This window comes from Triticum aestivum, chromosome 4B (assembly GCF_018294505.1).
Source record: "Triticum aestivum cultivar Chinese Spring chromosome 4B, IWGSC CS RefSeq v2.1, whole genome shotgun sequence".
Classification (NCBI taxonomy): Eukaryota; Viridiplantae; Streptophyta; class Magnoliopsida; order Poales; family Poaceae; genus Triticum; species Triticum aestivum.
In genome coordinates this window covers 606166086-606177204 of record NC_057804.1, presented here as the reverse complement: position 1 = coordinate 606177204, position 11119 = coordinate 606166086, and positions in this window count along the sequence as shown.

Below are 11119 nucleotides of genomic sequence, written 5' to 3'. Positions count from 1 at the left end.
GATGTTCGTAAGTTGGTTTTCAACAATCTGTCCCCTTGGGACAAAAGTTACCGATGTTCGTATGTTGCTTATCAACTCCGTGGTGTGTAATTTACCATGTTATTTACATAGAAGTAATCGGGGGTATGTTTTTTCAACATTTTTTATCGGGTCAAAGTTACCATGGTGTTTGTGCGTCAATTACCAGCTTTGTGATGTGTATATTACCGTGTCACTTACACAAAAGTTGTCGAAGATATGTTTTCAATAACTTTTTTCCGGGTCAAAAGTTATCGTGGTGTTTGTGCATGGGTTATCACTCCGTCGTGCGTAATTTATCATGTTATTTATACAAAAGTTAACGGGGAGTCGTACAAAGGCTACGGAAGTAAAGAATGTTCGAATACCGGTGAAATGAACCAGCAAGGTTGCTAGTTCGTCGATTCACTATTCGATATGTAAAATAATCTATTGAAGTGTTAAAAAAAGCGAACACTTAATCAACTTCTTTATGTGACAACATAGTGGAGGAGAAGCATGTTTCCGTTCAATTAGCCAAGAAAAGGTTACCTTGTTGATTTTTCACCCTCAAGATTATGTTATTGTTTGCCTTTTATCTATTTGATTCAAGGAATCAAGCATTAGTTGCGGCATTAAAATGATACTAAAAATGGGATGACTGCATGGCTGTGCATGGCCTAACGAAGTTCGAAAGATAATGCTTCGAAATTAATTCCCTGAATCAATGCACGAAACGCTAAACCACATCTGAGGAAAAAAAATATTCCTCTAATTGTGCTGACGCGGATCGGTGATTAAATAGGTCAAGTAGTATGACTCTCCATTATTTTCCAGAAGTTGTTGATGGTTGAGTTGGTCGCTTGGTAGATTCAATTTGCTGGACAGCGGAGTTCGAATCGCGGGATTAGTGTGTTATTTTTCTCGCCCGCGCGAATCACGAACTGTTTTTTTGGACTGTGCGATACGGATCGTACGGGGACAGAGTCGTTCGGATATGTACCTAAAATTAGGACGGCAGGAAAATAGCTTTGTCGTTTAAAAAAAGAAAAAGTTTCAATCTACTCATATTCAATTATGGCAGTACAATGAACATCAAAAATAATAAAAATTGCATTCAGTTCGTAGATCATCTAACGATGACTATAAAGACCGAAGCGAGGGCATGAATTTTAATTTATCCTCTCTCCTGCTTAAAAAATATGATATCCGTCCCGAATTACTTATCTTCGATTTGTCTAGATACAGAAGAGGGGGTACTATATAAGTGGCGCCCGATTTCATTCCTCTATGTGCAACATTTCTCCCACCTTCGTTTTGTCTGCTATAATAATGAAGTCTCTCTCTAATAAAAAAAGGCTGAGAAAAAAAACCAGACATAGATGTTTCTATTGGAAATATCCAGCGTATTGCGAAAGGTATCTCCCCATCTTCCGCTTCCGCTAAGCCGTGATCTACGTTGGGCGTTCCTGCTCGCCTCCCTTGCACCACGTCTCCATGCTCTTTCTCGTGCCTCCTCTACGGGGGGTTTGCCTTCCCTAGCTCTGTGTTCCCCATCATTCTGGTCACCGCACTATCCGTTGCCCTCCTTTTCCCTATCTCTATTGGTGTCCTTGTTGTTGTGCCATGTGTTGTCTTCCACGTCCAGGACGGCCCAGGTGAGGGAGTTCCGGACTAGGGGGTGTCCGGATAGCCGAACTATCATCATCGGCCGGACTCCAAGACTATGAAGATACAAGATTGAAGACTTCGTCCCGTGTCCGGATGGGACTTTCCTTGGCGTGGAAGGCAAGCTTGGCGATACGGATATGTAGATCTCCTACCATTGTAACCGACTCTGTGTAACCCTAGCCCTCTCCGGTGTCTATATAAACCGGATGGCTTTAGTCCATAGGACGAACAACAATCATACCGTAGGCTCGCTTCTAGGGTTTAGCCTCCTTGATCTCGTGGTAGATCCACTCTTGTAACACACATCATCAATATTAATCAAGCAGGACGTAGGGTTTTACCTCCATCAAGAGGGCCCGAACCTAGGTAAAACATCGTGTCCCTTGTCTCCTGTTACCATCCGCCTAGACGCACAGTTCGGGACCCCCTACCCGAGATCCGCCGGTTTTGACACCGACATTGGTGCTTTCATTGAGATTTCCTCTGTGTCATCACCGATAGGCTCGATGGCCTCTTCGATCATCAACAACGACGCAGTCCAGGGTCAGGCCTTCCTCCCCGGACAGATTGTCGTATTCGGCGGCTTTGCACTGCGGGCCAATTCACTGGGCCATCTAGAGCAGATCGAAAGCTACGCCCCTGGCCGTCAGGTCAGATCTGGAAGTTTGAACTTCACGGCTGACATCCGCGGGGACTTGATCTTCGATGGGTTCGGGCCACAGCCAAGCGCGCCGCACTGTCACGATGGGCATGATTTAGCTCTGCAGCCGGACAGTACCCTGGAGGCCGCACTCGAGTCCGCTCCGATCTTCAATTCGGAGCCGGCTGCGCAGATCAAGGATGGATGGCTAGACACCGCCTCGGGGGCTGCAACCTCTACGGCGATAGAGCCGAACACTAACCTTGTCCCTCACGAAGCTCGTGACTCCGAGGTGCCGGACTCCGAACCTCCCTCGCCCCCTCCGATCGAATCCGATTGGGCGCCGATCATGGAGTTCACCGCAGCGGACATCTTTCAACACTCACCTTTCGGCGACATCTTGAGTTCGCTAAAGTATCTCTCGTTATCAGGAGAGCCCTGGCCGGACTACGGCCAGGACGGTTGGGATGCGGACGACGAAGAAATTCAAAGCCCACCCACCACCCACTTGGTAGCCACTGTCGACAATCTAACCGACATGCTAGACTACGACTCCGAAGACATCGACGGTATGGACGACGATGCCGGAGACGACCAAGAACCAGCACCCATCGGGCACCGGAAAGCCACCCCAACGCACGACGTATACATGGTGGATACACCAAAAGGAAGCGACAACGAGGAAAAACGGGACGTGGCGAAGGACAACTCCCCCAACAAACAACCAAAACGGCGACGCAAGCGCCGCCCGAAGACCGGCCTAGATAAAAACGGCACCCATACGGACCCGGCCCTAGAGCAGGACGAAGCAGTGGACGACGAACATGCCACCAAGCAACCCATCCCCGGCGAAGACGATCTCACATCACCAGAGCATATGAACCTTCATAAAAGGCTCGTCGCCACTGCAAGAAGTTTGAAGAAGCAAAAGCGGAAGCTCAAAACAGCAGAGGACGCACTCATAATGAGATGGAGCAAAGTACTCAACACCGCAGATAAATATAGCGCTAGTCACCAGACAAAGAGCTACCCGAAGCGCAAGCTGTTGTCCGAATTTGACGAGGAGGCCTTAGAGCCCCCGCAGTCAAAAAAGAAAGAAGCCACCTGGCCGGATAGACAACCAGATGACAGGCCAAGAACAGCAAGGGGCGCCGCACACAAGCCGGCACACGATCAGCACAAAGATCCTCGGAAAAAGGATGAACCGGCCAGGTCTATCTATGGGCCAAAAAAGAAGACTCCAGGAAGCAACATAACCCGCCGAGCATTTGAAGACAACGGCACACCCAAATACAGGGGCGCCGCACACCCACTATGTTTCACCGATGAGGTACTGGATCATGGATTTCCAGCGGGATTCAAACCCGTAAACATAGAGGCATATGACGGAACAACAGACCCCGGAGTCTGGATTGAAGATTATATCCTACACATACATATGGCCAGAGGAGACGATCTCCATGCCATAAAATACCTACCCCTCAAGCTCAAAGGGCCAGCTCGGCATTGGCTCAAAAGCCTCCCAGAAAATACGATTGGAAGTTGGGAAGAGCTTGAGGATGCGTTTCAAGCAAATTTTCAGGGGACTTATGTCCGCCCTCCGGATGCAGACGATTTAAGTCACATAACTCAACAGCCCGGAGAGTCAGCACGCAAATTCTGGAACAGGTTCCTCACTAAATAGAACCAAATAGTGGACTGTCCGGACGCTGAAGCCTTAGCAGCCTTTAAACACAACATCCAAGACGAATGGCTCGCTAGACACCTCGGCCAGGAAAAACCAAGAACAATGGCCGCACTAATAAGCCTCATGACCCGCTTTTGCGCGGGGGAAGACAGCTGGCTGGCTAGATGCAGCACCAGCGACCCGAGTACATCCGAAGTCCGGGATGGAAATGGGAAATCATGACACAGAAAAGATCAGCGCCGGAACAAGGAAAATGGCCCAAATAGTACGGCGGTCAACGCCGGATTCAAAAGCTCTCGGCCGAATAACAAAACAATGCCCCTCAAGGACAACAGTGACGAGCTATCCAACCTAAACAAGATTCTGGATAGGCTATGTCAAATACATGGTACCTCCGGGAGGCCTGCAAACCTTACCCACAGAGATTGTTGGGTCTTCAAGCAGTCCGGCCGACTTAACGCCGAACACAAGGGGCTCGACACACCAAGCGAAAGTGACGAACCCCAAAAGCAGCACTCCGGAAAACAGAAGACTTTCCCACTAGAAGTCAAAACAGTGAACTCACTTCATGTGATAACACGAAAACACAGCGCGGCACCTGCCATACCAGGACACCGTCCGCAGAATGGGGATAGACCCTACCAAAATTCGCCATAACAACACTTCCTTCAAAGGAGTGACGCCAGGCCTTTAAGCCAATTATATGGGCTCTGTACCACTAGAGGTTGTGTTTGGTTCATCCGACAACCTCCGTCGCGAAAAGCTCACTCTCCATATCGCCCCATTTTACAGTGGCCATCGAGCACTACTGGGACGCAAAGCTTTCGCCCGCTTTAACGCAATACCACATTACACGTCTCTTATACTTACAATGCCCGGTCCACGCGGCATAATCTCATTAAAGAGTAACTCCGAGTGTTCCTCGACCACGGAGAGCGTGGGGCTGCCTTGACAGCCACTCCGACCTTGCAGGTCAAGGCCCCTAAACACAGGTCATTCAAACCCCAGACACGGTTAGGCGAGTCCGGCGTAAATAAACAAGGGGCTTCCCAGCCGCATACCCCCTTTATAAGGGGCCGCGTGTATAAATGATGAGAGCCAATAAAGCTCAACTTTCTTCATCTTCCAAATTATACTTTATTTTAATACAACTTTTGCATGATATTTCTTAGAAACTAAGTCCTTCTCTTTTACAGATGAAGCACGTGCTACACCCGTCCAGGATACAGCACAACGGAGACACGGGCGCAGACGTGCAGCAGGGACCCGTTGCAAGGATTCTTTTCAGATTAATACCCTGCATAAACCTTTCTTACTGTCTCTTGTTGATACACATCCCCCGGTTTCCTACCATAGCCGAGGAGGAGGCTGGCGTTTTGGCATCGGCCGCGTCAGAAGTTCCCGCCTGTACCTGGACACTAGGGGCTCAGGGCATTGTTCTGCCCGGTATCATAAAGACCGAACACCTCAGGGAGTGTTCGGCGTCTCGAGTTAGGCCTTATATGCATCAGCTCCGAATCATGTCTTTGGTCAAATGTTGGGTTTGCCCGGCTCCTGTGTTTTGCTGCCTTACGTTCCGTATCATCGGCTAACGCGGCACCAGGAGAACTACTGCGATTGTGCCCCGGTTCGGTCGGGCGAGCACCTCAGTAGAGAAAGCCGAAAACTGACTGTCATGATATAGCGAGAGACTGGTCAACCACTCGATCGACCATTGGAATGTTTAGAATTCCTCTGCTTTGACGAAGGACCGCTTCCCGGTCAGGCACATACGCGCCCCGAGTTCGGAGAAGAGCGGTGCCGCTAGGGGCTATATAGTAGCCCCACATTCGAGCTCCTATGGCTAAGTGAAAGTGATAAAGCATTATAGTCTGGTTGCCTAGTTTGCTTCGCTATCACCTCCTTAAAAGGACCAAGACATTGGATTAAGTGTGAAAAAGCGCTTTTCTTTTTTGCAAACACCCCCGCACCATGTGCGTGGGGGCTGAAGCCAAAGACTGCCATCTTTCAGATTATACATACACATACGGCCGCACAGGAGATAGTTCAATACTTGAACGCACAAGTATAAAAAGCTATTACATCTTTCGAGCACTGCAACTCTATTAAACGAGCCCCCTGCAGGACTTCCTCAAAATAGTGCTCGGTGGGGAATCGGCTTTCGTCCGAACCCTGGGACGCAACAGCGGTGGCATCCATCTCCGCCCAGTATGTCTTAACACGGGCGAGTGCCATCCGTGCACCTTCTATGCATGCCGACCGCTTCATCGCCCCGATATGCGGCACCGCCCCAAGGAACTACTGCAACAAGCCAAAATAACTCTTCGGCTTGGGCCTTTCCGGCCACAGATGAGCGACCACATCCGTCTGAAGGAAATATGCCCTAGAGGCAATAATAAAGTTATTATTTATTTCCTCATATCATGATAAATGTTTATTATTCGTGCTAGAATTGTATTAACCGGAAACATGATACATGTGTGAATACATAGACAAACATAGTGTCACTATTATGCCTCTACTTGAACTAGTTCATTGATCAAAGATGGTTATGTTTCCTAACCATAGGCATGTGTTGTCATTTGATTAATGGGATCACATCATTAGGAGAATGATGTGATTGACTTGACCCATTCCGTTAGCTTAGCACTTGATCGTTTAGTATGTTGCTATTGCTTTCTTCATGACTTATACAAAGTTCCTGCAACTATGAGATTGTGCAACTCCTGTTTACCGGAGGAACACTTTGTGTGCTACCAAACGTCACAACGTAATTGGGTGATTATAAAGGTGCTCTACAGGTGTCTCCAAAGGTACATGTTGAGTTGGCATAATTCGAGATTAGGTTTTGTCACTCCGATTGTCGGAGAGGTATCTTTGGGCCCTCTCAGTAATACTCATCACCTAAGCCTTGCAAGCATTGTAACTAATGAGTTAGTTATGAAATGATGTATTACGGAACGAGTAAAGAGACTTACCGGTAACGAGATTGAACTAGGTATTGGATACCGACGATCGAATCTCGGGCAAGTAACATATCGATGACAAAGGGAACAACGTATGTTGTTATGCGGTTTGACCGATAAAGATCTTCGTAGAATATGTAGGAACCAATATGAACATCCAGGTTCCGCTATTGGTTACTGACCGAGAATAGTTCTAGGTCATGTCTACATAGTTCTCGAACCCGTAGGGTCCGCACGCTTAACGTTACGATGATAGTTTTATTATGAGTTTATAAGTTTTGATGTACCGAAGGTTGTTCGGAGTACCGGATGTGATCACAGACATGACGAGGAGTCTTGAAATGGTCGAGACATAAAGATTGATATATTGGACGGATATATTTGGACACCGGAAAGGTTCCGGATGAGATTGGGACTATACCGGAGTTCCGGGAGGTTACCGGAACCCCCCGGTAAGTATATGGGCCTTATTGGGCCTTAGTGGAAGGGAGGGAGAAGGAGCAAAGGAGGGCCCCCCCAAGCCCAATCCGAATTGGGAGGGGGGCCGGCCCCCCTTTCCTTCTTCCCTACCCTCTCTTCCTTCCCTCTCCTACTCCTAATAGGAAAGGGGGGCCAAACCTACTTGGAGTAGGTTTGCCCCCCCTAGGGCGCGCCTCCCCTCTTGGCCGGCCCCCTCCTCCTCTCCCCCTTTATATACAGAGGAGGGGGGCACCCCATAGACACACAAGTTGATCTACGGATCGTTCCTTAGCCGTGTGCGGTGCCCCCCTCCACCATATTCCACCTCGGTCATATAGTCGCGGAGTTTAGGCGAAGCCCTGTGCCGGTAGAACATCATCATCGTCACCACGCCGTCATGCTGACGGAACTTATCCCCGGCGCTTTGCTGGATTGGAGCCCGGGGAACGTCATCGAGCTGAACGTGTGCTGAACACGGAGGTGCCGTACATTCGGTGCTTGGATCGGTCGAATCGTGAAGACATACGACTACATCAACCGCGTTGTCATAACGCTTTCGCTTACGGTCTACGAGGGTACGTGGACAACACTCTCCCCTCTCATTGCTATGCCATCACCATGATCTTGTGTGTGCGTAGGAATTTTTTTAAATTACTACGTTCCCGAACAGTGGCATCCGAGCCTAGGTTTTATGCGTTGATGTTATATGCACGAGTAGAACACAAGTGAGTTGTGGGCGATACAAGTCATACTGCTTACCAGCATGTCATACTTTGGTTCGGCGGTATTGTTGGATGAAGCGGCCCGGACCGACATTACGCGTATGCTTATGCGAGACTGGTTTTACCGCCGTGCTTTGCACACAGGTGACTAGCAGGTGTCAGTTTCTCCAACTTTAGTTGAACCGAGTGTGGCTACGCCCGGTCCTTGCGAAGGTTAAAACAGCACCAACTTGACAAACTATCGTTGTGGTTTTGATGCGTAGGTAAGAACGGTTTTTGCTCAGCCCGTAGCAGCCACGTAAAACTTGCAACAACAAAGTAGAGGACGTCTAACTTGTTTTTGCAGGGCATGTTGTGATGTGATATGGCCTAGACGTGATGCTATATTTTATTGTATGAAATGATCATGTTTTGTAACCGAAGTTATCGGCAACTGGCAGGAGCCATATGGTTGTCGCTTTATTGTATGAAATGCAAACGCCCTGTAATTGCTTTACTTTATCACTAAGCGGTAGCGATAGTCGTAGAAGCAATAGATGGTGTAAATGACAACGATGCTACGATGGAGATCAAGGTGTCGCGCCGGTGATGATGGTGATCACGATGGTGCTTCGGAGATGGAGATCACAAGCACAAGATGATGATGGCCATATCATATCACTTATATTGATTGCATGTGATGTTTATCCTTTATGCATCTCATCTTGCTTTGATTGACGGTAGCATTTTAAGATGATCTCTCACTAAAAATTATCAAGAAGTGTTCTCCCTGAGTATGCACCGTTGCCAAAGTTCGTCGTGCCCAGACACCACGTGATGATCGGGTGTGATAAGCTCTACATCTATCTATAACGGGTGCAAGCCAGTTTTGCACACGCAGAATACTCAGGTTAAACTTGACGAGCCTAGCATATGCAGATATGGCCTCGGAACACGGAGACCGAAAGGTCGAGCGTGAATCATATAGTAGATATGATCAACATTGAGATGTTCACCATTGAAAACTACTCCATCTCACGTGATGATCGGTTATGGTTTAGTTGATTTGGATCACGTGATCACTTAGATGACTAGAGAGATGTCTGTCTAAGTGGGAGTTCTTAAATAATATGATTAATTGAACTTAAATTTATCATGAACTTAGTACCTGATAGTATTTTGCTTGTCTATGTTTGTTGTAGATAGATGGCTCGTGCTGTTGTTCCGTTGAATTTTAATGCGTTCCTTGAGAAAGCAAAGTTGAAAGATGATGGTAGCAATTACACGGACTGGGTTCGTAACTTGAGGATTATCCTCATTGCTGCACAGAAGAATTACGTCCTGGAAGCACTGCTGGGTGCCAGGCCTGCTGCAGGAGCAACACCAGATGTTGTAAACGTCTGGCAGAGCAAAGCTAATGACTACTCTATAGTTCAGTGTGCCATGCTTTACGGCTTAGAACCGAGTCTTCAACGATGTTTTGAACGTCATGGAGCATATGAGAAGTTCCAGGAGTTGAAGTTAATATTTCAAGCAAATGCCCGGATTGAGAGATATGAAGTCTCCAATAAGTTCTACAGCTGCAAGATGGAGGAGAATAGTTCTGTCAGTGAGCATATACTCAAAATGTCTGGGTATAATAATCACTTGATTCAACTGGGAGTTAATCTTCCGGATGATAGCGTCATTGACAGAATTCTCCAATCACTGCCACCAAGCTACAAAAGCTTTGTGATGAACTATAATATGCAAGGGATGAACAAGACAATTCCCGAGCTCTTCGCAATGCTAAAGGCTGCGGAGGTAGAAATCAAGAAGGAGCATCAAGTGTTGATGGTCAACAAGACCACTAGTTTCAAGAAAAAGGGCAAAGGGAAGAAGAAGGGGAACTTCAAGAAGAACAACAAGCAAGTTGCTGCTCAAGAGAAGAAACCCAAGTCTGGACCTAAGCCTGAAACTGAGTGCTTCTACTGCAAGCAGACTGGTCACTGGAAGCGGAACTGCCCCAAGTATTTGGCGGATAAGAAGGATGGCAAAGTGAACAAAGGTATATGTGATATACATGTTATTGATGTGTACCTAACTAGAGCTCGTAGTAGCACCTAGGTATTTGATACTGGTTCTGTTGCTAATATTTGCAACTCGAAACAGGGACTACGGAATAAGCGAGCACTGGCCAAGGACGAGGTGACGATGCGCGTGGGAAACGGTTCCAAAGTCGATGTGATCGCAGTCGGCACGCTACCTCTACATCTACCTTCGGGATTAGTTTTAGACCTGAATAATTGTTATTTGGTGCCAGCGTTGAGCATGAACATTATATCTGGATCTTGTTTGATGCGAGACGGATATTCATTTAAATCAGAGAATAATGGTTGTTCTATTTATATGGTAATATCTTTTATGGTCATGCACCCTTGAAGAGTGGTCTATTTTTATTGAATCTCGATATTAGTGATACACATATTCATAATGTTGAAGCCAAAAGATGCAGAGTTGATAATGATAGTGCAACTTATTTGTGGCACTGCCGTTTAGGTCATATCGGTGTAAAGCGCATGAAGAAACTCTATACTGATGGACTTTTGGAATCACTTGATTATGAATCACTTGGTACTTGCGAACCGTGCCTCATGGGCAAGATGACTAAAACACCGTTCTCTGGTACTATGGAGAGAGCAACAGATTTGTTGGAAATCATACATACAGATGTATGTGGTCCGATGAATGTTGAAGCTCGTGGCGGAGATCGTTATTTTCTCACCTTCACAGATGATTTGAGCATATATGGGTATATCTACTTAATGAAGCACAAGTCTGAAACATTTGAAAAGTTCAAAGAATTTCAGAGTGAAGTGGAAAATCATCGTAACAAGAAAATAAAGTTTCTACGATCTGATCGTGGAGGAGAATATTTGAGTTACGAGTTTGGTTTACATTTGAAACAATGCGGAATAGTTTCGCAACTCACGCCACCTGGAACACCACAAAGAAATGG